At 37.9% G+C, this 24,564-nt stretch overlaps 1 protein-coding gene across 1 annotated transcript in view; it reads left to right on the top strand.

The window, feature by feature from the left end:
- Positions 1-473: 473 nt before the first annotated feature.
- Sox5 (SRY (sex determining region Y)-box 5) overlaps positions 474-24,564 on the top strand; it is an 844,441-nt gene continuing 820,350 nt past the window's right edge. Inside the window, exon 1 of the mRNA XM_005379086.1 lies at positions 474-502. The gene's annotated coding sequence lies outside the window, so the exon portion shown is untranslated. The remainder of the gene's footprint in view (positions 503-24,564) is intronic.

The following is a 24,564-nucleotide window of genomic DNA, read 5'->3' as shown; positions in this document are numbered from 1 at the left end:
GGGGCCAAGCCTAAGAAATCAGCAAATCCCAGGAGACCGTGACATCCATATGTTAGTGTTGCAGTAAGCCAACACTAACATAGTACTTACTATGCTCTAAATACTGTTCTGTGTACTTTACATGTTAGGATGGACTGGTTTTGTCCTTACAGTGGCCTTATGAGGAAGGCATATATCATGTGTCCATCCCCTTTTTACAGATGAAGCGGCAGACAGAGTAAATACCCGGGCAGAGGGATTCAATGACCTGCCTGACTTTCCACAGCATAGCCCAGCCAAGAGCGTGCACTCGTCTGCTGTACACTGTGCTGCCCCTCTCCAGCCTCCTGGAAGGCCCAGGTTATCTTGTTACTCTTGCGCATCTACTCATTCACCAAGTTCTGACAGTTCCAGCTCCTCAGTATCTATAAAATCTTCTTCATCGGCAAGGATCAGGATCAGCCACTCCACTGCCTTTTGCCTGTAGTATGGCTTCTTTCTAAACCTCCCATCCACTCTGCAGGTGAGTCTTCAACACGAAAATCTGACTGTATAACTCCATTACAGTTATTGAGGAGCTCTCCGTCATATCCGGGATAAAATCCCAACTTCCTGTGTGACGTAATAGGCCACCGGGATCTGATCCCAGCCTCGTCTTTCCCCTCTCCTATGCTGAGAAAACTTCTGCTCCAGAAAGACTGTATTACTTGTGACTTCTGCATGTACCATTTTTTTCTCTGCCTCCCTGCATTTGCACCTGTTGTTTTCTCTGCCCGCAGTTTCCTTCCTCCTTTCTTGGCCCAGCTAACTCATACTCATTCTTCAAGTTTCAACATAAGCAACTTACCTTCCAGCAAGTCTTCCCTGATGCTGCAGGATGAGTTCAGCCTCTGCTTTGGTGTTCTCACTGCAGGCTGCGTGTGGCTTCGTTATAACCCGTACACTGTACGAATAATTGTGTTCATTTCTGTCTCTCTTCCGCACTAAATTGTATGCGTCTTAAGTGTAGAGCGAACATTGTCATTGCCAGTTACTTCCTGGTTTTCACAGGGACTGATATAGATTGTGGGTTCAGTAAGCTCTCAGATATAGATTGTGTGTTCAGTAAGTGTTGAATGAATAGCAAAGAAATGAATGGAAATATCTATTAATGCTTTTTGCCTTTGGAAATTTAGGTTAGGATATGGTGTGGCATCAGATTTGAATTGGGACCTATATCTTTTTTCACTCCATTTTTCTTAACAGAAGATCAAGGCCAGCTTCTTCTCATCACCAAGGATTTAAATAAAGGGAGTGGGTTTAAATAATATATGAAGGATGGAAAATTTTTTTGGTGGTTGTAGTAACTAAAATCCTTTCATAAATGGATTGAATTCCTTTCATGCACTTTAAAAATGGTACACATATTTTGGCTTGTGGAAAAACGATTGTCAGATCTCTGGGGGCAGATGCTCCACCTGACTGCATCAAATTATATTGCATGCTTCAAGAAGTCTAGATTTCTTGGACTCCATCATTAAGCATTTGATTTAACAGACTTTGGGCCTCACACGTGGCATTTTTTGAGAAGATCTTGGGTAGCTCTGATGTCCAGCTAGGGTGGAAATGTTGCCTTCAGAAAGTGATGAATGAACTGCCCACTGTGTGACACAGCAAGAAGGTCTCCCATGCAGAATGTTGGGCTTTGGAAATCTTTGGCCACATTGTACCATAGTCACTGCTGCTTCTTTCTACCAGCCACTGGGGTATGTCAGCGTGTCTGGAACTCAGGTGCAAAGCAACTGGCACGTATTTTATAGATTTGAGCCTATACCAAGATCCTTGAAGGATCAAGCTAATGTGCTACATATTGGGAATTTCAAGGGGGAAGGGTAGTTCCCAAAATACTAATTTAGAGATCTTTGGAGTCATAAGTGCCATCTCAGATCTCTTGATTACTGACAGTATTGTCCCTTCCTCTTTCTTCCTTTCTTCTTCTCTTCTTCAAGGCATGGAAGAAGTCTGGGACAAAGAAGATCCAGGGCTTAAAATAAAACAAAACTCCATGAACTTTTGCATGGAGTGTGGTATAATGGGAATATTATTTTATTATTATTATTATTGTTATTATTATCATTTTGTCATTTTTTTTGAGACAGGGTCTCACTACGCAGTTCAGGCTGCCTTTGAGCTCACTTTGTAGCCCAGGCTGGTCTCAAACTCACAACTATTGTCCTACCTCATCCTCCCGAGTGCTGGGATTACAGGTGTGCACCACCACACCCGGCATGGGAATATTATGATTAATGTAAATACTATTATAGCATAGTATTAGTAAGGATAAGAAGTAATATAAGAGGATGTTTCCCATGAATGGGGAAGTACTCTCATACATCTTTCATATCTTTTACAGTTTTGTGTACTGAAAACGCTCCTGAAAACTCTGTGGAGCTTTTATAGAATTAGAATGATGGACCAGAATGATTTGCAGTCAACACTGACCAGTTTTTACCAGAATTTGGAGTACTATTCACCAAACAGATCTGTATTTTAAACTCATATGGCTTCTGATTGACATAATTTCATTTTCTGGTTGAATTGTTTGCCTAGGTTTTTCTTCACTTCTGTGAGTATGACGCAGATATTTAAAGAAGAATGAGATTTGCAACCTGCCCATGTCTAGGTCTCCCGTGTGCCAGTTGGCTGTTTTGTGATTTGAGCAATTTCACTCTTTCTACCTGCCTCAGTTTCTCTTTTGATTGTGAGTACTGTGAGGGCAAGAATCACGTCTTTTTTTTTTTACTGTTCTATTTTCAGCATCCAAAATAGAATCTGAACTGGTCAAATACTTTTAGTGAAATAGTTAATTGAATGAATAAATTAAACCCCCATGCTGAAAAATTGTACAACTTGTTTCACAGCTGTCCATGAGAAAATTATGTGTAAAGGCACTTGGGACAGCACCTGGAACCTAAGTAGAGTTCTGTAAGTGTTAGATATCTTTTATTAGTTTGCAGGGAAAACACTATAATTATTAGGAGTTGGGGTGCTGGAGTTGGAGAATTTGTGCATAATTCTCTCTTTTCATTTATTAGTCATACGACTTTGGGTCAGCTATTAACGGAATATCAACTTTCCCCTGCAGGAGAGAAAGATACAGTACTACCTCCCAGAATTGTTCTTGAGCATTAAAGGAGAAATAAGGTCCTTTGCACAATGACTGAAGAGTTGTACTCACTGCATAGCTGATATCATCTTTACCATTGTCAGCACTGTCAGTGTTGTGCCAGTATCACAGCCATTGTCCCTGCCCTAACAGCTGTCCTGAATTCATCAGCGCAACTCCATCCTTTAAGTGCTTAATCCCTAGACTGTCAAGAAAGACATATTCCCCCCACACACTGCAGTGTTCATGTCAACATGCTTCCCTTTGAAGAACTTACGTTCTTTGCACCTTTACTAGCTGTGGGACTTTGACAAGTGATATAAACTCTCTACACCTTAGCTTTTTATCAGTAAAGTGGGATTAATAATAGTTTTCAATATTATAGGCTTTTACTAATCCATAGTGATTAAAAGCATACCTGTACATACATAGCAAGTTTCCAAAAACATTAACCCTTACTAGAAGTAATGGTAGAAGACAAAACAATACACATTTCGAAGCACTGAATATCAGCATATACATATATGCTTATATTCACACCCATAAATATGCATAAACACACATACTTTATATACTTTTGCAAACACTGATTTTTATATGCAGAGTGCAAATTTCAGGTGGCATCAAAGGGAAGCCAAAGCTTGTGAACATCGTCTCTGAGCCACTCCTTAATTACAATTTAGCTGCTAAGTACATCCCTCCTATTTACAACATCCCTCTAAAGTTATGAAATATTAGTTGTTAAGATTTTATCTCTCTTAAAAAGGTCGGTCACCATGGAAGTACTGTACATTTAAGAAGAAGCACTCCACTTCAGTGGAGTGAATGAGGAGAGAAAGGTTTATGTTTCTGGTCATGTAAGGAAAAAATAGCTGAGAGTACAGATTTCAGTGTTCCAAAATAAAAAATTACGTCTGACCAGGATTGGAAGCTTCAGATCAAAAGGGCAATTTTAGAAAATTGTGGTGAGTGAGTGAGAGCACTAGTTTATTGAAGAAATCAATTTACTATCTTAACCAATGGCACCAGCGCCATCCCTATAATCTCTGAAAATAGATAGGCACTTTGCGGTTCACCAATCCGTAGATCGCATCTGCTTCCTCACACCTGGCAGGCTCACACCCTTTTCAAATCAGATAGTATCTCGGGAGCTTTGTGGGTTTATGAAGCCACAAGTTTATTAGTGAGATAAAATCTCTAAGCATTTAGGGGTTTAAAACTGTGCTGTCAAACTGTATTTTAGTTAAAATAGCAATTTCCAGAGTAACTGTGACACAGTAACTTTTAAATCTTGTCATTCTGTTTCTTTGATAGTGTGTGATTTGTGATCATTGACGGCAAGCCTTCCTGTCTTTGTTTTTAACTTCAGTGGTATCATAGAAAGGATCAATTTAAAGTACTGAAACTTAGAATCTGGAGCTGATGAAACACTTTCAATTGCCCCAAATGGCTCTTTGGGTACAAGTGGGGAAAAACTTTTCAAGGGATAGCAAATATGGCTCTACATGTGTAATGCAATATAAAAGGAAGTACCAACCTCAGGGACTGGGTAGAGTTCTTTTTAATACATTGCTCAGTATCACTTAAATTATCCAAAAGATTAATTCAATAGAAACTTAACAGAAATCAGGATCCAAAGGCCTAAATACAATTATTTTTTTTTTTTTTTTTCTCTTTTAGTATCAGACTCACTAGAAATAGAACCAAATCCCAAGGAAATATCCTGGCATCAAGTAATGACTTTAGAAAAGCAAATTTTAGGGTGTTCATGTAGGCCTTTGTGTTTTCTATAAAATGTTATGCACAAATTTGACAAGTGTTCACTTCGGCAGCCCACATATAAAATTGTTAAATGAGAATTTGTTTTTAATAAGAACTATACATAAAGAATTAGGAAAATGAAAGTTTTCCAGTTGTTCCGTTCCCAGGCTTCCTGTATTACCAAAATGCAAATATGGATATTTAGCTATATTCTTAACATGACAGAAATGGTTCTCTGAAAGAGTACTGGTAAGTCTTTTTAGTATTAAAATGTGATATTATCCTGTGTGTTGTTGGATACTTCCCAGCAATCTCTCACATATGTTATCTCACGGCTTTCTTGGACAATCCTGTGAGCCTAGAAGGGCCGGCAGAATTAGCTTCATTTTGTAGTGAAACATGCTAGCAAGAGAAAAGTAAATAATAGAACCAACATATTATTAGTAACTGAACTGGGACCAGAGTCTCCAAGACCAGAGCGTATTCTGTTCTATTAAACTGATATATAATGGCATGGGGGTGGCAATAGGAAACACAGTTGCTCTGTAGTTATTAGAAGCCTTACAGTACTGGTGCTGCATAGGAGAAGGATGTCTAAGGAACAACAGGCTTTTTGTTTTGCTTGGCTGTTATCTCTGGCAGAGTTAGTATTCAGTGATAGTTAAGTATTATTATTACACAGATTTTGAAAAATTACCAGGTACAGTATCTGAGACACAGTAAGTTAGTGATAATGCAAAAGTATAATTGTGATATATTTTTGGAAAAGAAAGATCGTTAACTTCATATAACAATGTTGCTGTTTTCACCACTATTCAGAAAGACTTTCTTTCTAGACATTAGTGCGTTAATGTGTGTTTTCAGTTTTCACTGTTTATTGGTACATGTCTGCATTTCATACTGATTACATTCCTTGAGAGGAGTTGGTGCATGACATCTTGATTCTGTTTTCATCCCCACCCCTCTCCCTCTTCTTTCCCTCCAACTCTGATCCTATTCCCATTTGGAATGGGAATTGTATCTGAGTTATTTCACTAACATTGTGGTCTCAAGGTACATCTATTTTCCTACAGATGACTCAAGTTTATCCTTCTTTATGGCTGAGTAGTATTCCATTGTGTATAAATACAAGATTTTTGTTATTGAGTCATCTGTCGGTGGGATATATAGGCTGTTTTACAGATTTAGTTATTACGATTTGTGCTGCTATAAACATGGGTATGCGTGTATCAGTGCAATACGATGTTTTAACTCTTTTTTGTTTGTTTGTTTGTTTTTTGAGTCAAGGCCTCACTCTGTAGGACAGTCTGGCTTTGAAATGCACTGTGTAGCCCAGGATGATGTCAAACTTGCTGTGATCCTCCTCCCCCAGCCTCCTGTGTGCTGAGATTACAGGCATACACCAGCACATGTGACTGATATCTTATCTACAAAGGGAATAGCTGGGTTGAATGCAATTTCTAATGTTAGGTCTTTTGGAGAATTTCTATACTGATTTCCATAATGGTTGTACTGGTTTATATTTCCACTGACAATGTAGAAAGTTTCCTTTTACCCCCACAGCCTTGCCAGCATTTGTTATTTGATTTCTCAGTGTTTGTCGTTTTTTCTGGCCTAAGATGAAATCTCGGTATAGTGGTACCTAGGTTCACAACTTAATTTGTTGCACAGTTCTGGGGAAGGAGGCCACATACTTGTTTGTACAGGGGAGATGGCCAAGGTCATGTTCATCACCTGATGCAGAGTTGCCAAATGTGAGCAAAATTTTGCCAAATGCTTCTGTTCCCTGATGGAATTGCTTGCAAACAGAAGCACTGGTGAACCAAAGCGTCACTATATTGTTTTAATTTGCATGTATCTCATAGCCAGGAATGTTGGACTTTTTTTACATACTTATTGGCCATTTGTACTTCTTCTTATGAGAAGTGTCCATTTCAGTTGCTCAGTTTTGATTGGGTCCCTTATTTAGTGGAGGGGGGTCTAATCTTTTAGAATTCTTTATATCTTCTAGATATTAGTCCTTTGTCTGAGGAATAGCTGAGAAATTTTTTTTCCCATTCTGAACGGTGTCTGTTTACTCTGTTAGTTGTTTCCTTTGCTAGGCAGAAGGTTTTTAATTAGATATGATCTCATTTGTTGATTCTTGGCACTATTTCTTGTGCCATTGGGGTTCTGTTCAGAAAGTCCTTTCCTATGCCTGTGACTTCAAGAATTTTACCTATTTTATTTTCTAGCAGATTAAGTTTTTGTGTTTTAAGGTTTAGATCTTTGATACAGTTTGATTTTAGTTTAATACATAGTAAAACATATGGGTCTAGATTCAATCTTCTGCATGTGAATAGCCAGTTTTCACAGGACCATTTATTGTTTTTTTTTTTTTTCTGGTACCAGGAATTGAACTCATGACCTTGTGCTTGCCAGGCAGGTGCTGTGCCGCTGAGCTAAATCCCCAGCCCCACGGACCATTTATTAAATAGGCTGTTTTTCCTACAGTGTCGATTTTTGGCTTCTTTGTCAAAGATCAAATAGTTGAACCTGCGTGGGATTCTTTTTTCATCCTCTGTTATGGTCCATGGATCCACATATCTGTTTTTGTGCCAGTACCATGCTGTTTTTATCACGATAGCTTCATAATGTAACTTCAAAACCAGGATTATGCTGCCTCCTGCTTTGCTCATTAGTGTATATTTTAACAGGGATAGTGTATGATGAACATGTTTTATGGATTTGAGCAAGAAGTCATTTCATATCAAATTGTCATCTTCCCATTTGTCTTTCCTAAGGTATAAATCATTGATATCTTTGAAATTTTGTATTAGTATTTGTTGATGATATAATATTGCAACCATCACTAGAAAAAGCTGAAGTGAGTGTGTTCACCATAAAAATCACAGGGGCCTCTATTATGACGGAAATGATTAGTGTGGAGCACAATACCATGCAAAGAATTGTCCTGCAAGATAATGGTTATTGTTATTCAGCTTGTCCAGTAAATTAAGTATGTACCCTGGATGAACCTGGTTCATGTAGCTGTCCTTCTGTAAATGTCTCTTCACTTACTAGAGGACACCCAACTCTCAGGCCGCACACACATAAATACCGGAGAATTCATACTGCTGTTGGAAAGCAAGATGCTAGTGGTTATTCAATTACTTACGGTCCTATCAGTTTACTTTGTGCAACGAAATATGGTTTGTAAAAATTCAAATTACCCAAGTTGTGTTTGGACTGACTGCATGTCGTACTAGACTGTCTAGGAACACGCAGGCCTGAGTTAAATGCTTCTGGAAGAGTCTGTGTGGAGGAAACTTTTATGAAAGAGCTATTACCAGCACTGCTGTCTTGCTGTCACCAGTACAGTGCTGCATTCGCACAGCCCTAAGACCCATCTGTTCTTAGCACACCCTCACAAAGAGGGGAGATGCCTTTTTGAGAAAGCAGTTGAGAAAACAAAACAAAATGGTCAGTTGTAACCTCATACAAATTATTTCTCATGGTGTTAAAATGCTTTTACAGGGATCAGAGAGGTGTCTGGAGAAATTCCAAATAAAAACAATTCTGAAAACCACTGAAGTTGGAAACTCACGCCTTTACCTGGGTTTTTCTTTAAGTTGCCCACTTAGAGTACATTCTTTCAGAGGAGAGCATCCTTGCCATGAAGCTGTGCTCAGATAACTGCGCTGTTCTGCTTACTTGTTGGCTGAAGTCCTTTTTGTTCCTTCTAGTGTAAGCTTTTAGAAAGCTACAAAGTACAGCGACAGACACTATCATATTCAATTGGACATGCTTTCTGCAGATTTGTTAAGGATTTACTTTACACTTTGGTAGCATTTAGTTACCATGGAGATGACCTCAGTGGTAAGAGGAATAGCCTTTAGGTTGGACCTTAGATTTTCCTTTTCATTTCCATGTAATTTGATTTGACTGCAAAATGTCACTTCCATTGCATTGATTAAGCTTCAGTGTTGCCACCAGCACTGTTAGAAAGGTGAAAGGGCAGGCCAGCTGCTGTCATTTTGCACCCCTACCCTTTTCTGATATCAATACAGATAGGCTTTTGAGATGAGAAACTCTTTCACTACAGTGATGCAGACACAATTTTCTCTTGCTCACTTCATGAAATATAATAAAAGTGAAATTATGCTCAGAAATTTTTATTCAGCAGATTCACTGTATGTAACATCCATTTTTCTCTGCTTTAGCTCCATGCTCTTGTAAGGTATGATATATAATGCATGAAAACAAAAAAAATTAGTATGTCCTAATATTTTCCTTAAGATTCTTTTCTCTTAAAAATCTCAGCAGTTGGCTACTCTCTTAAAGTTCTTCGTTTATAGTTAAGTGAATTAAAAATTGCAAGCTGAAGTTCATATACAAATATAAAAATTAATTCTTGCTCATATTGGCTGAAAGAGCCATCCTTGGATATAAATCAGTCAATGTAGTTTGAGAGTAAAATGATGCAGTAGACAAGTTTTTCTTTAGTATGTTGTAGCTTTCTTTATTCTCTTCCCTCATTCTTCCAGAAACACAGAACTCATCCATCTTTCCTTTTAGATTAATAACAATAATATGAAAAATTAATTCAACACTAAGATTTGAGAAAATAAATGCAGTGATTTCTTAGTAATGTAGCATATATCTAACTGGAAAGGAAGGGAACATTACTTAACACGAGAAACTGACTGTGTTCAGACTGCACGTTGTTAAGTGGGAGTTCTTACAAGTGTCGGGGGCAGTATGACAGAAAGCCTTCCTGGTACTCTACAAGTCATAGCACTCAGACTTCAGCATCGATGTGAGTGCTTGATTCTGGTGTGTTCAGATTACCTTGTTAGACTTCCTTGAATATACCATCATTTAGAAAGAGCACACAGTTATATGATAGAACATATGTGTACAAGAAACTTGTGAATGCATGGTTGGAAAACATACAAGGTACTACACCTGCACCCACACGTAGAGGCAAAACTCCATAAGTGGGGCATATCAACATTAAGTTTCTTCAACAAAGGTGGTGTTCTTGAATTGGATTGGGATTGGGGGAAAAGGGAGCAAAACAATAATTGCTATATGAATAGTGGCTTCTTCATTTGTGGTTTAGATCTATAATTTCCCCCCAGGTCTCATGTGTTTTAGAGGTAATTGGATCACGGGGTGCTATACTCATCATTGGATCAGTTGATGCTTTTACACCTGACTGTGTTATTAGGAGTTGGAGTCTGCCCTGGGGAGGTGGGTTACTGCCTATGTAACTTAGAAGTGTGTGCTACTGTTCCTGGCTCCTCCTTGTCTCTCTCTGCTTGCTGGCTGCCATGATGTGAGCAGATTTTCTCCACCAGGCCCTTCCACCATGCTGTTCCTGAAACCATGAGCTAAAATAACATTCTCTTTACATTGTGGGTGTTGGATATTTTGCCCCAGTAGAGGAAAACTGACTCAAAACAGTGGGGTTTTATAGAGAATCAAATGTACTGTCTTTTGAAAATTGATATCAGCATTCTAAATAAGATCTTTTTGATACTTCTTATTATTTGTGTTGGAAGTCTAAAATGATGTACTCTAGGAGACTAGTATGGTTCTCTAGATAAGTTTTGTTATGTTGGAATGTTCTAGAAGTATAGCTAATAATATAGTGAATGTCGTAGCCTGGCCGTGTGATCGCTAAATGATTTGGAGTTGTGTTTGCCAACCTGTGATCTGTACATGTGAATCACCTAGAGAGGTGTTGGAATACAGGTTTGGATTCACACAGAATATGGCAGGGTCTGACCTTCTGTGTTTCTAGCAAGTTGTCAGCAAAGGCTGATGTTGCTGGATCCCAGCTATACTTTTAGTAAGGATTTAGGGCAGGCTCTTGACCTTCGCTGTACATTGGAGTCCCCTAATGCTGTAATTTGGATTTGGAATGTTCTCTAGAGTCCAGTGTGTTGAAGGCTTGGTCTTTAGCTTGTGCTTCTGTTGAGAGGTGGTGGGACTTTTAGAGGTGGGGGCCTAGTGGAAGGGAGTTGGATCACTGGGGGTGTGCCTTTGGAGGTGGTGGAGGGACCTCTGCCCTTTCTCATCCTCTCTTTTTTTTTCCTGGTCACCATGAGCTTTCCTCCAGCATGCACTGCCCGTCAGTATGTTACACTTCACTAAGGACCCAGAAACAACTGAGCCAACCAGCTGTGAAGTGAAATCTTTGAAACTGTGAGCCGAAGTAAACCTTTCCTCTTTCAAGTTGATTTCACTCAGGTAGTTGTGACAGCAACAGAAAGCTGATTAACATACTTGGGAAGATGGCAAACACCTATATGTGGGTCCCAGTTTGTACTAGAGATTCATATTTCATTGAGTGGAATGTGGCCGGGTATCAGGGTTTTTTACAAAGCTCTCCGTGTGATCTTGGTATTCCTCTCCAACCGAACATGACAGAGTACAGAATGCATCTCTGAAGATGGAGAAAAAATACCCATAGGTGATAACATTATCAATAATAGTTTTAAAACTATATTCTGAGTTTTTATTTTTGCTACCATTCTGGAGTTTTTTAGAGAATACACTGAATCAAATATGAAAATAAAAACCAATTCATGGCTCCATTCCTTAATTGTAAATATTAGTTCACAAATGAGCATTTAATGATATTATCTTCGGCTACTTCTGCTTTTAAGAATAAATTAGGATAAACTGCCAGATTAACAAATAGAAAAACAAACTCTTAGGCACCACCCAGTCCTGCTGAATCAGATTCTGCATTTTAATAACGTATTCAGGTGATTCATATGCGTAATACAAATATCGCAAGGGACAAACTTGTACTAAAAAAGTTGTTTATCTGAAATTCAGATTTACTTGGGTGTCCAGTATTCTCCCTCACAGCCCTGTTTAGGAATGAATAAAAATGGAAAGTAGTATTCTGAATTTGGAAAACACTTTTAACAGCTGATCCCACATCTCATCTCATCTTCCTGTGTCGGTAATACATACTAATTTTAAGTCTCACATAAAACTGGTTGACAGCCCTCAAGATTTCATGCTATATACCATATTAGAAATAAATAAGACCTAATTGTTCTGTGTATTTGTACAAGAATAAGAGATAGCTCTATCACTTTTTAGCCAATAAACCAGTTTACATGCATTTTTGAAACTTTTTTCTTACTTTTATTTAAATATTGCAAGGGACAAACTTGTACTAAACAAGTTGTTTATCCAAAATTCAGATTTACTTGGGTGTCCTGTATTTTTCCTCTCAACCCTGTTGAGGAACAAATTGATTTCATTATAGAATAAAAATGGAAAGTAGTATTTAAAATACTTTTATTTATGGAATCCAGAAGCTGTCTTGTTATAACTAAAGTGTGACAACTGGTGCTCACAAAACTGCAAACACCAGAATTTCCCCTATTGGGAATTATCCAATCTATGAAAATACTGTCCCACAAGGCTAAAATGTTGTCTATACACCCAAAGAGAAGTGTTAATCTTTTAAAAAATTACTTAGATTAAGTAAAATGTCAAAGTGTAGCATTGTTAAAAACAACATTTATTGTTGCAAACCCACATTTAATTCTGGCTCTTGTTAACTGGTTGTCTCTGAACCACAGATACCAAAAAAAGCAGACTTTAAAGATTTAATCACAGAAATTAATTTTCAGGTTAAGGTAAAAAATGTACCATTGACATTATTAGAATTTTCTTTTCACTGTCTGCTCTTCAGAGTTTTGTTACACCTCTAGTACCCTATTAAGAAGACGACATTCATATGCTCGTACTGAATACAGTGAATTTGCACTTTAAAATGTAGTGTTGAAAACTCTATTTGGAATGTGTTGCTGTATATAAGATGAAGCTTTAATAGTGTTATATTTCAATCTATAAATAACTTTTGCTTCCTATCTGACATTAAAACAATGTATGGCATTTGGCAAAAAGTAAATTGCCAAATGATTTCTTAAGTACCTAGTTAAAGGATGTCATTCTAAATTTTTTTATACTGCCTAAATCATTGAAAGAATGTGTCTTGGGCTTACTAATCTTTCAGAATAAATGTTTTGTTTTAGCACTATGAAATCATAAATGCTTAGCACATTCTGAGCAATGTGGCATTGTTGATTTTTATTTATAGTAAGGCAAAGTAAAAGGTATATTATGTAGTGAAGCTGCATTTAGTTAGTGAGAATCAGGAGGGTAAATGATCAAGTAGCTCTCACATGTGCAAACATGATGAATCGAATGAGAATGGATCTGCATATGTATCCTCCCGGTGAAGCACTAGGGTGAATGGACACACTGGGGACTTGATAGAGTCAAGTGACAGCTGAACTTTGATTCCTTCATTTGTTATTTGAGAATAGGGATATTGACTTCACTGAGTTGCTGTGCAGAGTAGCCCACATGTAAAGATCCTGGCCTGGTACTAGTAGGTATTCAGAAAATGTTAGTTTCCACCTGTTATGGTTTGGCTTTTGCATGTCTCATAAAAGGCATGGCAATCATGAGGTGTCCTGAGGTGGGCAGAACCTTTAAGAGGCGAGGTCTACTTGGAGGAAGTTAGGTCCTCAAGGGTGTGGCCTTGAAGGTGATATTGGGCACCCTCCCTCTTGTCTCTTTTTGCTTCATCTAGCGTGAAGTGAGCATTTTTGCTCCACTATGTACCCCTTGCTGTGATGTTCTGCATCACCACAAGCCTGAAACAACAGAGCCAATGGAGCATGAATAGGAAGCTCTGAAATTATGAGTCAAAATACATCTTTCTTCCTTTTAAATTGTTTATGTTAGGTATTTTGTCACAGCACTGGAAATCCAGCTAACACCACCTCAACCATCCTGATCCTTTAAACCTGCCTAACCCACTCCAACCACTCTTTCCACAGTAGTTTACAGAAATATATGACATGTGGGATGCTACAAGGAGATGAAGGGTTAACTGGCCAGGTTTAAACTCAAACGTGATTTTGTTGGGTGACATTTAATTAAAGCACATGATCAAAACAACTTTGAAAATAAGATGACATTGACCTGTAAATCCAGTGATAGAAGATTGGTCCTGGGACTAACTCGGCATTTGATTCATTGGACTTTAGTTAATTGTTGGTTGTGTTTTTGATCCTACTTTTTACAAAAGAAGTAAAATTGAATGATAATTAGTTGGCATTGCTCTTTAGCACCTTTTGCTATGGTTTTTTCACTTGGTTTCCTCAGAGTAAGTAGTTACAGACCGAGTGTGCTCCGAAGATTAACAGCCATGGGAGAAAGACCCCAGAATCAGGCAGAGGAAGGAGGTACGGCTACAGCTGAGGGCTCAGCCTATTCCCTGGGGAGGTTTGGGGTGTGTGACCTTTCAGAGAGACTCAGATGCTGAGCCTCTGTCCCCTAAACTCTGAAGCACAATCTTAGAGGCTGCCATGCTCCAAGGTGAGGCACCCCATAGGGAAGACCCAATGGTTGGGGAACCTCTGGGGGGGAATCATTAGAAGTCATCTGCTGGTTTCCAGAATGAGTACCTTAGGTGTGAAGGAGGATCCACATGCAGGAGATAGCTTCTACTACATTAGCATCTCAGGGTCACATACTTGACTGAATTCCAGTCTTCAACGTGGTATCATTTGCAGAGATATGTTGGGGGAAATACAGAAATTTAGAATCTTGGGTATGCATGGGGATATGTTATTTGAGCAAGGACTCCACAAATGCATTTTCTGAAATGGAATTAGTTAAAAATTCTCCGATTTGAAACCTTTGCTGAACTTTGTAGTACAGATTTTTTTGTGCTGTTTCCTAAGGATCTCTCTCACACACATATCTCCCTAAAGATGTGTTAATTACCTTGGTTTTGGGGCTTTCATTTGTGGTTATGGGACAAATATAGTATGAGACGGTTATAAAACAAAGATAAGTAGTAATACAAGCCACTGAGGAGAATCAGCCTATGTTGGAACTTGAAGAAATTCTCCGCAGTTCTAGTTGTGAATACAAGAATTCTTTGGGTGTCAGTATTGCATGGGACCAAAATGAATAGTGTCAAGAGTGAGAGATAAATATGAGATAAGAGAAAGAAACAAGTGGAAAATTCACACTGTGTTGTTTCATGGAAAGAGGGATAAGTAAGTGTTACTTCTGGGTTTTGATCAATCAGTAGTTGAGCCTATTTTATCCATCTTCTGAAAATTGCTTGCTAAATATGAAAATGATGCGGAATCAAGATTTGGAATTTTTTCTCATAACAATTAAATGCTTTCATTACATTTTGTAAATTCCAGTATACAGAGCACACTTCTTTTGTAGTTCTGGTTTATGCTTACGGAATACCTAAGCATGGTGCATTTTGGGTATGAAGGGGTAATCTCAGCAAAATTAGTAAGAGGAAAATGAATGAAAAAACAAAAGGGCCTAACTGGGGAGAGGTTAACATTGCTTTTAGCAGTATCACCAAACTGGGTCACAGATAATTAGATTAATTTGACTACCCTATGGTTTCATTTAGAGAAATGTAATGTGGCAACTCTGTTTGCTCTTGGATATCTATAGCGTACAAGAAAATAGAAACGCTCTGCCTTCAAAAATGAAAGCGCTATTATGTCATGCTGAATAAGAAAGATGTAGACACTGATGACCTGAAGGCACTTTATTAAAGTGTACTTTGGTACTGCAAGCAAAAGTCACAGAAAATTGGCTCGTGTTTTACCTTCTAAGCTTGCTACCAGTGAGTTTTCTTTAATTGGCTATGGTGTCCTTTTACCAGAATTTGGCTCTATTTCCTAGCTGCTGGATGTAAGAGTGATTTATTTGCACAAATATACTTCAGGATCACACCTGCAAGAGGAGTTTCAAACCTACGTTTTTCTTAGAACACTGATTATGAATGTCTGACTATGCATTTTATGGGGAATTATAAATCTAGAACCTGAGAGGCATTTCTGGGTTAGTACTGGTCTATAAGGTATTGCTAAATATAATTTAAGGATAGTATAAAAAGAATTTAAAGTAAAATAGTGCTGTGTTTGGTTTTGGTATTTACTTAATACATAATTAACTTTTAAGCTCACATCTTAATGCCACTCTGTGTAGATTGCTTTCATGTGTAGAGTATAACCACTTAAGCATGCACTTTTGCTTAACTTAAGAAATCAGTTAGTTTTTTTTTTTTATTCTTTCAAATCAGAGTGGTCTTTTTTTCAAGGAAAAAAATTCCAGCACTTTGCTTTTGTGAAATAGCAGGCATTTATGGTTATCTAATTTCTTTAACCACATATTTCCTGAAATGTGGTTGTCCACCAGTAGTTTTAACCACAAAAGCAGAGCTCTCATTTCTCTTTCTCTGTAGATTTTTCTGAATTAGGTCCACTCAGAAGATAGTTAATATGAAACTAGAATAAATACCTTAAAAATATAAGAAGTGCGGACACTTTAAATACAAAGCAAAATGAATTTAACATTCTTTTGAAATAAGTCTAGTAAGGATTTTAAGTTTTTAAGACTCTCTATTTAATTACTTTGCACTAAAGCCAGCTGGTTTGCTAACTTTCATGACCTTATATTCCTTGAATGTTCTCATAAATCAAAGGAAAAATATACTCAATTCTAACAGTAGTCCTAGGGAAGATTCCATATTTGAAAACAAAAGAAAGAAAGGTAGAATCGAGGTTGCCTTGGGAATTTTGAGGTCCTTGGTGAGGTTAATTGGGAGGGCATAGATTCCTTTATCCTTAGATTCTCTTTACTTTCTTCTCTCCCCCTAAGCTTTTCTGCCCTTGAATTCATCAATTTCTCTTGCACCTTGATCCTTCACACTTCAACATTGAACCTGGAGATATGAAAATATTCTAACAGGCCAGGGGATGGCCTTGATGATCTCTTGAAATTCTTTTTAGTGCTTTATTTTAAATTCCAGCGATTTCATAGAAACTCAAGAGTGAAGTGGCCCCCTCGAGGTCATCAGTCCAGCTCCCCCCCCCGCCCCCCGCGACACATAAAAATGCCTTTCACCCTCCAGGAGTTGGTGATATTGGCCAATCCCGAGTGACCTTTCCCTGCTCTGGATTATGCTAGCACCTGTGACCCACCTCAGTCTAAAAGCAGATGCACGTTAGATTGCAGAACTTTTCAAACTGTATATTTTGTTCATGACTTAGATTCTTTTTTTTTATTTTAAAAATAAAAGGAGGAAAATACTAACAGACAGACAACATTTTACAAAGTAGCAAAGGATCAGTACAGACAGTCCAGAGTTACAAACAGAGTGGTAGGGAATTAACAATGCTTGTTGTATTACATATTGATGTCTTCAAAGTGGTTTCTCATGAAAACAGATATAGACATACAAAGCTGATCAACCAAGGCCTCATTGACAGTTTCTTTCAGCAAGGAAATACAAGACAGTAGAACAACCATGTTAACTATCCTGTATATACATACATACAACATTTCTCCTTCTTTCCCTTCTCTTTCCCCACATCCCAGCTGCCCTCTACCCTTGAGTGTTTTCTTATCAATTCACAATGTCTATCATATCTCCTAGTTTAAATTAACTCTTTCAGGCTTTACACTGGAGAAACAATGTGGTACTTGCACATGTATGTTTGATTTATTTCACTTATGAGTGTGGTCTCTAGTTGTGACCATTTACCTATAAAAGCCTCGAGTTTATCTTTCTTTACAGCTGAGTAATATTCCATTATATAAAAGTACCACAATGACTTAGATGACTTAGATTCTTAAATACGTAAATCATTGCTTTGGTGAGCCAGTTTATCTACAGAGATTGTGTTAAATGTCTATGGATAACGGAGGTGCTGGTGGATAAAAATTGAAGGAAGTCCAAATCCATTGAGATGAAGCAATGCAATGAGTATCAATGTAGGACTTCTGTTTAAGGTGCGGCAAACTCTCATGCCTCAGAGGACAGGGCCAATAGCACTAATCGACTGTAGCTGCATCTTCTATAAAGTTATAGGGATGGTGTTGGCCTGATGTCCTCAAGTGCAGGTCCTATCCTTTCAAAACATGGGTTTGGCCATATTTTTTCCAAAGCATTTACTTTGCAAACCCTTAAGACTCTGTCATAACTGCTGCATCTTGGGGGAGTTTTACAAATGAACATCTAAGATTCCTGATCTCACAAAGGTTCAAACGCAGTACAAATTTTTATTCTAATGGCACCTGTCATGTATAGGTAACCCAAAAGTGCCAGGCACCATGCCATTCATAATTAATCCTTATACTAATCCGATGCAGTCATCTTCTTCAACTTTTATGTTAAACATGGGGTAATGGATGCATACTTGCTTGCTCAAGGTCATTTCTCTAACAAGTGTTGGAGCTCAGGTTAAAATTCAGAAGTGCCGACACGCTTCCAAAATCCATTCTCTTAACCAGTAGTTACTTGTATTTCAACTTACCTTCCATGAGTTAATAGTTGCATTTTTAAAAGTGATTGATGATTTTTGTGGTCAAATACTGGAAAACAAATGTTTGAGTTACAGAACATTAAACCACACACATAGCTTACTGTAGGACTTTTAAAAGACATTAATATATTGTGCTTTGCGAATCTCCAGAAGTGGGGATGTTTTGCATTGTTTTTAAAGCTAATCTAAATTTTATCAAGTGCTAGTGATCTCAGGAACAAACCTTGGAAAACTCAGTTATAATACCCACTTCCCTATGAGAGCAGTTATGATGAAGAAGCTAAGTGTTACGGGCGCACACAAGATACCTCATGATTTTGGAATCAAAGAACATGTCAAAGGAAAGCTTGCATTTGGGGTGGGTCTTAAAATGTGGATGGTACCTTCAGGAATGATAACAGTGACATGCATGAGTGTGGTGGAAGAGAGGATATTTCAGAAGTAATGATTTCAGTCAGAAAAACAGCTCAGCATCCACGTACAAATACTGTGCAAAAATCACTTTGGTGACTGTAGAAAAGGATTGAAAACAATTTCTTTCACTTTCACAATATCTATTGGACCTTTCTGGTTTTATTTACTCTTTTGGGTTCTTACTACACTAGGGAGACAATATGATGTTTACACATGTGGGCCTGATTTATTTCATTTCTGAGTATGGTCTCTAGTTGCATGCATTTACCTATAATTTGACCAATTTTGCATGCTTATATCTGGTAATCTGAACAACTAATTTGCAATATGCAATATATCAACTATGTTAAGTTCCTACCGTCTTGTTTAGTGAAGAAACAACTGTATTGTTTCTAATTATTTTTATTATTTTATCCTCTTTAATTGTTTGATCAATCTTGCATTCTTACATCTGGTAACTTGAGCAACTTCATTGAAGATAACAATATGGAATATAGCAGCCACTGTTAATTTCCTATCATGTTGTTTGAAATTCCATATTGTTTTTACTGTTTTTGTGTTGTTTTGTTTTTGTCTTTGTTTTATTTTGTTATTGCTTTTTCTTTTTAAAATAAAAGAAAGAAAAGGATTGAGAGATGTTTTCCTCGGTGCATATCCTATACAGTATTAATGTACTATTAATTATATCTTAGAAGAGTTTTTCCTTAACATTTTCAGATGATCATCGTGAGAAGGTTTAGATGTTAGATGACAGAACACCTTGACTCTTACTATTAAAACTATCTAGAAGGTACAATAGACATTGTGAAATGAAAGGAAACTGCTCAAAAGGAAAGAACAACTGGGATGAGGGAAAAGAGAAAAGAAAGAAGGGGGAAAACATGTATATATGTATACACAGGATAGCTAACATAGTTGTACTACTGACTTTTATTGCTCTATTGAAAGGAGCAGTTAACGTTTAAGTGTTTGATCAATCTTACATGTCTATCGGAGTAACCAATCTGAAGATATCAATATGTAATATAACAACCATTGGTAATTTCCTATCGCCTTGTCTGAAGTTCTGTATTACTTGTATTGTTTTTGTGTTATTTCCTAAGTGTATGTGTGTTTGTTAGTATGTTTTTGTTCTTTTATCTTTATAATAAAGAAAATCCAAAAAACAAAGAAAACCTATTAAGGTATGGAATAAATACTGACTGCGTGTTATGTTCTAAACTTTGTGCTGAGTGCTGAACCTAGAGCTGTGACTATGCTGTGCAAGGTTCCTGGTCTTTGCATCTTGTTGACAAAAGTGACAAAAATATACATAGGCCTGCAAAATGTCAGCTAGCAATAGGTACTATGTGGAGAGTTAAAATAGGGTGATAGAATGAAGAGCTCCTTAATGGCCATTTTGGAATAAAAAGAAGGCACCAGACATTTGAAGATCATGGTAAAAACATATTTGGCTGGAAGAACAACTGGTGCAATGTCCCTAAGGGAAGAGCAAACTCAAGCTTATGAAGAAATACAGAGAAAAGGCTGGTGGGGTCGGAGCCCTAGCCAGGAGGCAGCTGGTAAAAAGGATTGTGGAAAGGTTGACAAGAACCAGAACACAGAATCAAGATCTGGAATTCTTTTTCTATGTGTGATGGGTAGCTATTGGAGGTTTGTCAAAAGAGACTTCTTGTCTCTGTGTGTGTGTGCATGCATGCGTGTGTGCGTGTGTATGTGTATGTGTGTATCTGTCTGTCTCTGGTAATCTCCCCACCAGATACTACAACCTGAGATTGTGGAAGAAATCCAGTCCTCAATTCTCATAATAACTCCTCATATTTTGAGATAGATGTTGTGTCTTTCATGTTTTCTAGTTTAAGCATAACTGGAACTTTTATTTGCTCCTCATATGATGACGTTAAGCCCCTTCTCCATTCTGCCTACTCTTATTTCCAGAGTGGCTGCCTTTACCCCCCTCCAAGCATGGGGCCCTAAACATCCTCATCCATGGGGATGTTTCAGTGGAGATCAAGTATAAGTTGCTTTGACACCTGCTTTCCAGATACCATATTTCTATTGCCAGGAGGAATATAAATAAATAAACATCTAACTTTGTCATTGTTTGAGATTTATAGAAAAGTTGCAAAGACAGTACAGGAAATTTCTATACACCCCCACCTTCAGTTTTCCCTGTGGTTACCATTTTATATTATGAAGTCATATTTGGCATAACTAAGAAGCAAATATTTGTGCATTACTTTTTTTTGTTTTCTTGAGACAGAGTCTTGCTATGTAGATCAGGTTGGCTTTGAACTCACTATGCACCCCAGATTGGCCTCATACTCACAGAGATCCTCCTGCCTCAGCCCCTCACGTTTCATGATTACAACGATGTGCCATCATGCCTGGCTGTGCATTACAAGCAACTATTTTTTTTTCCTAATATACTTTTTCTCTTCCCAGATCCCATATAGGATACCACATCACACTTAATTGCTATATCTAAGAAGTTTGATCTGGATTCTGGCTGTCAAATTTTCCTCGTTTTTTAGACTTTTACAGTCAGACATTTCTTAAAATATTCTGTAGTTCGTGATTGTCTAAAACTGTTCTTGTGGTTGTGTTAGAATCATAGGTTGAAGGAGGAAGACCATAAAAGTGAAATTCTCCTCCAGTACCAAGGATGGGTGCTATCAGCTTAGCAGGGATGACACAAACCTTCATCACCCGGCCAGGGTTTCTCCAGGTAGACTTTTATTTTCTTTCCACGCCCTCATCCTTTGGTGAGCAACCCAATCTCAGGAGATGGGAAGTTAAACCTCACCTTCTTAACGGGGGAGGATATTTACACAAATGACTTAGAATTCCATGTAGGAATTTTCCCCTTCTACCCATTTTTTAACTTATTAAATTACTTATATTACTCTGGGCTCATGGGTATTTATTTGATACTTTGGAGTGTACTCTGATTATATGGGTTTTTTGTTGTTGTTGTTTTTGGTTTTTTGCTCATATTTTTCAGCTTTAGCCAATGGGAACTCTTCCAGCTTGGCCTCTGTGTCCCGTTGATACCCTTATTATTTACTTTCTCCTGTTCTTTTAAATCTTTGACAATGCAAAATCAAGAATCTCTCGTGTTATACTGTGCTATTATTTGTTTTTTTTTGTTTTTTTTTTTTGGTGTGTGTGTGTGTCCTGGGGGAGGTTTCTGAGTTTAAAAATCAGCCCTATGTTGATCCCTATAAAATCTCCTCCCCATACAGTCTCTGTTACCATGGTCTCCTAATGGACTGCAGTGATAGCCTCTTAACTGGTTTTGGAAGTTCCACTCCAATCACCTGCACTACAGTTAGTTTTCTACCCAGCCATCAGAGTGATCTTTGATAGATTTAATTTTTTTTTTTTTTTTGTTTGTTTTCTGGTACTGGGAATCAAACTCACAACCTTGCTCTTGCCAGGCAGGCGCTGTGCTGCTGAGCTAAATCCCCAGCCCCAGAGTGATCTTTGCATAGAGATCAGTTATGTCATTCTTCCCCACATCAGTCCATACCCCTCTAAATAGTCTGACTCCTGCTTATCTCTGTGGTATCATCTCTTACTCTTTATATTCTCTCACTCAGTATATATTAGCAATGTGCCTGTTATTTCTGTTTCCAGAAATACCAAGATTGTCTGCATAGGGTCTCTCTAACAGTGTATTTACCTGAAGAATATTCTTCATTGAGATCTGCAAATGGCAGACTTTTCTTTGCTGTTAAGTTATCAAATCAAAGGACACTATCTAAGAAGCCTTTACATATCACCCAACTGAGGATGATCTCCCTGTCTCAAATTAATATTCTATTTTCTTTATAACAAGCATCAGAATATTTTCTTAATACTTTATTATGTTAGATGTCTGTTTCTCCCACCATTAGCATGGTAGCAGGGTCTTGTTTCTCTTGTTTATAGCTGTATCTCTATAGAGGAGATGCTCGGGAAATATTTGTTAAATGCCAGTTGATAACATGATATGCCTAATATAGTGGATTTCCTCCTTAAAAAATAAGACCAACCTAATTCCCACTAATTCTCTTCTGACCTGTAAATAAGTCCTCTGCCCACACCTGCTTTGTGTGTCCCATGCCGTGGTAGATCACTAGTTCCTTGAATCCCAAGCTGTGAGAGTTAGAGATGGTGCTTAAAACATTAAAACTTTCCTTCTGGGTTAATTTAAATGAAGGTAGTGGTTCTGTCTGCCAGTGGTGGTTTAACATTTTGTATGTTCACTTTTGTATTTGTATCCATCCCATAGCTCTTTCCTGATCACATGAAAATTAGTACACTATTAATAACTTAGAAGCTCAGGGTCCCATACTTTGGACGGGGATTGAAGCCCAGATAAAGTGTATTTGAGATGTTCTTTTTGTTACCAGTTTAGTTTATTCTGTCTCTTATGATCTCTACTTCTGATTTTATTGTTCAAAAGTCATCTGTTTCATGAATGTAGAGTTTCTTTGGCTCTATATGAAATTCAATAATCTTGCTATGGAACTTACATTTTCCCCTTTTACCACCTTTTTTACACTCTTTGGTCTCTTATACAACTGCATAATTAAAAAGTAGTGAGCTTCTCATGGAAGTATAATATTTTAATTTTCAGGAAGTATGCTGTGCCTTATTGTGTATAGATTTGGCCACTGTATAGCTTACATGAGCTACATAGCACTTCACAGTCACTATGCAAACACTGACAATTCTGCACTTCATAATTGCTTATTATTTTCACTAACTTATGCGGCAAACACTTCAAGTTATAGTATGAACAGCCTTAGAAACTAGAATGGGTCCATGGAGGTATCTAGTACAGTTATTCGCATTCAATCCAAATTCTTTCAGAAGATGCACGTTTCATGTTTCCTTTAGTGTTTATACATACTGTGGTGTGGTCATTGGTTAGCTTTGTTTGTACTGCTGAATCTTATGTTTTCATCTGAGTTTTGCTGTGGTGTGTTCACGGGAACAGTACCTACATGAGGCTTGGGATGTAGGATAGATAGATGGAAAGGTTGAATTGAGGTTGCAGCAGAGGCTTTAGCCAATCCTTTGGGGGAGCTCTGGGGATTGGGGAGCTCAGTGCTTCCTTATCAGATATCTCTCAGACTGTCAACACATTCTCCTTCCAGCATCTACATGTGCTAAACAACATGGACACTTGACAGACGTCAAGAGTGCCTGCCCCTTTTTTCTTTATAGGAACCTAATTTGTGTCCTGGACCGAGGCAGTGAGTTGTACCTCACCTTTAGCAGTCATTGCACACTGCAGCTACCAGAGTACAGTGTAGCTTTGGACTAGAAACTTTCCTTCAGCCACAGAAGTATCCAGAGGGGGCTCAGCTGTGGAGCCATGGTGAGCCAGTGCAGTGCTAATGACAGCTAGGGCAGTGAGTCCTTCCTTACTGATGGGGACATTTTCAGTTGTGTGGACAGCATGAGACAGCGTCTCCTACAAGTGAATTCCAATAAGATTTGAGGCTCATTCCTAACTTCCTATTAATGATGAATGCATTTACATTCATCCTCAAATCATTGCACTCACTTTATTGCACAAGTTCCTGTATCTACCCTGCATAGCTACTTCTCTGGGGTGGGGATGATCTCTTTCTCACACACAAACACACACGCACACACACACACACACACACACACACACACAGAGTAGCCTGGCACATAGCTGAGTGCTAAACAGCTCTTAGATTCTTTTCTCAAGACATTTAAATACACTTTTAACTTAGCTAAGATCCTAACAATTCAGTTTCACCCTAGAATACCCATCCTTCCTTTTAAAATAGAATAATTCCATTCTCTTGCATCCTTTGGGCATTTTAAGAAAGATGCAACATTGAAATA

The sequence above is a fragment of the Chinchilla lanigera genome, unplaced genomic scaffold (genome assembly GCF_000276665.1).
Source record: "Chinchilla lanigera isolate Chin_1 unplaced genomic scaffold, ChiLan1.0 scaffold00012, whole genome shotgun sequence".
Lineage (NCBI taxonomy): Eukaryota > Metazoa > Chordata > Mammalia > Rodentia > Chinchillidae > Chinchilla > Chinchilla lanigera.
Note: the sequence above shows the minus strand (reverse complement) of the source record. Positions and strands in the feature narration are given on the sequence as shown.